The sequence below is a fragment of the Phalaenopsis equestris genome, unplaced genomic scaffold (assembly GCF_001263595.1).
Source record: "Phalaenopsis equestris unplaced genomic scaffold, ASM126359v1 Scaffold209375, whole genome shotgun sequence".
Lineage (NCBI taxonomy): Eukaryota > Viridiplantae > Streptophyta > Magnoliopsida > Asparagales > Orchidaceae > Phalaenopsis > Phalaenopsis equestris.
The window spans coordinates 362,196-364,973 of NW_018228544.1; positions in this window are offsets into that span (position 1 = coordinate 362,196).

Sequence of the window (2,778 nt, forward strand, 5' to 3'; positions counted from 1 at the left end):
TTCCGGACGCGTCGGCGCGGTCCGTTTCGTCATCCGGGATCGTCCGGACGAGTTTGCCGGCGGGCGAGTCAATTTAAGCCAAAATCGTGTGTGGTGCAGTGAGTGCATGAAAAAATGGCGTTCGCGAGTAATCGAGTCACAAAGGGTTCACCTAAGGCTGTTGATCCTATAGGGACTCAATTTCGGGCCCTCTACATGTTGGTCCTTAGCCCTTGCAACTAAAAGTTGAGTGCTTCGAACCACTCATGCGAGTTCTTCACAAAAATGAGTCAAGAATTGGCTTGAAGTTCTACGGGAGGTGGCTCCATCGCTAGTCCGCTAGGATGGTCAATAAGAACTCCTAAAGCTAGATCCTAGGTTCTAAGAGTAGGAGACTAAGACCTCACCAAAAATGAGGTCAACAAGCCAGTGTGCTAAAAAAGAATATGTTGAGTTCATCTCTAAGTCTCGCAGCAGGCAGCAATAGTAGTTGTCCAAGCTTTCAAGCACCAAATGCTAAAACGTTACGAATTCGGTAAAAGCTACCTATGGGTGGTGAAACGAACTATAATGAATAACTCTGATTCCTAGAATAAAGAAGAATATATTATGAAAGCAGAAAGTGATCATCATAATTCCAAAGGGAAAGGAAGAAACCCAAACCTTGACTAATACTGCGCCCAAGATTATTGTTTTTTTCTCATGGGATCTACAATGTTCATGTATTTCTTAGTAAAAACTCGAGAACCGCCTTCAGAATAGCTGATTGTGATAGAAAAGAAATCTAAATAGCTTCTGAGAAAATCCTCAGTCAGTAATAGGTCACCACCATCATTATCAAATGTTTCCACTGTGAGAAGGGGATAAAAAAATAAAAGAGAAAATAGCAATGTCAAGAAAATATAAATGAGAAGGGATCATAAGTCAAAATACTCACCTAATAGTTCTGGAAGATATGATAAAGAAACAGGACCTCGTAGAGTGATGCAATACCTGTCCCAGTCAAATTTGCTGTAATAGTCCAAAAATCTATACAAGACCTGAGAAATCATGGCCGTTAACTGGAGAGAATTAATAAGCAAATTTGAATATCTCAAGGAATTTTTTGAAAATCCAAGAGAGAATGAGAACTCACTGTTAACGGGCCATCCAAGGATGAATGGAAGAAATTGAAAATGTACAGGACCAATATTGCGATAGAGTAAGTTGACATTAGGCTTCGGTGAGAACCAAGAATGCGACCCTCGTAATAGCACCAAGCTTTAACTAACATAATGCTGCGCTTAAACAGATGATCCTTTCCAATACGACGATCAATCTAAAGAAACAATTAAGTTTCAATTATAAGGTAGAAATAAACTTAACAAAGTTGTGATGATAAGAAAAGGTTCAAATATGATTCAGTAGATGGAAATAAGCAAGGTTTTAAAATGGTATCGGACCACCCAAATCAAGCCCCAAAATAAATTGTCATATGAGAATATGTCAGACAATGACCAAAGGGTTGCATTTGACATAAAAGACTAAAATGATTCAATGTCACTACATGGCAACATAAATACCATTTCTCGCATCCCTCGCCTAAATCAGCCTTGATAGTCATGTAAAACGTCCTAAGTTTTGACCCTCACATATATTCCAAAGACTAGTTGAATGGTAAACAACCAATAAAACACTTCACAAATAAAATCTAATTCACTTCAAATACCATCCAGTTTATCTAGATGACTGACATTTCTATAAACACTCAAATGACGTCTGATCGCAAAACTGACTGCGCAAACACATCCAAATTGTCAAATTATCTTTAGGGCAACACCCATATTGCTAGACTTTTGTACTCAAATTGACGGCACACACACACACCTCATGTTTGGCTCATGTACAAAATTGGCCTATTTTTTAAATTTCTCATTAACATTGTGTTCGTGCTCGGCTCGATTTAAATATCCTTGTTCATGTTTGACTCTTATTTGGCTCAAAATAGGCTCATTTAAATTAATTAAAAAATAGAAGTCGGGTGTTGGATTCGAATCAGGACCCACATCACTACATGAGCTGGTATGATTTAAAATTAGATATAAATATATATAATATATTATTATAAAAAAATAATATATATAAGTTCTTTATTTCAAGTTAACCAGCCGAACACGATCGAACAAAATATTGTTCGTGTCAGCTTGTTTAAAATATGAGCTTAAAAAATTTGGCCTTGTTTGGCTCGTTTATTTAACAATGAACGATTCAAACATGGGTTGCTTAACGATTGGTTGCTCACAAACAACTTGTTCTTTTGACAGCCCTAGTCTTCTCCAAGCCACCGCTCAACTCTAAGGCCCCGTTTGGGGCAGTTTATTGGGAGCGGCGGCGGTTTAAAAACGTCGCCCAAAAACGTCGCCTCCCTGTTTGTTAATTGCATTAACACCGGCGTTAGTCTCCTGCACTGCGTTTGCGTTGGTTAATTTCTTTATGTCGTTCGACGTTGTCCGAGCGCCGCATCCTGTGTTAGCCATCCGCGTTGCCCTAGGAATTTTGGAGGTGCCCTCGATCTCCCTTGCCTCCTCCCTCGTTGGTTTACTTTCTAGTTCGTCACCCTATAGGAGATCGAACATTCTTCCTTTCCAAATTTTCTTTCTTGATCATCAGGTATCCTTTCGATTACCCTAACTACGAGCCTTGGAATGCTTTCTTTACTCTGATCTTCTTTCTAAGCAGTGCTGATGCAGGAAATAAGAATTTTTTTTTTGGGGGAAATATGATGACATTAAGGGTTTTTATGTATTGCCCAGTTTAGGT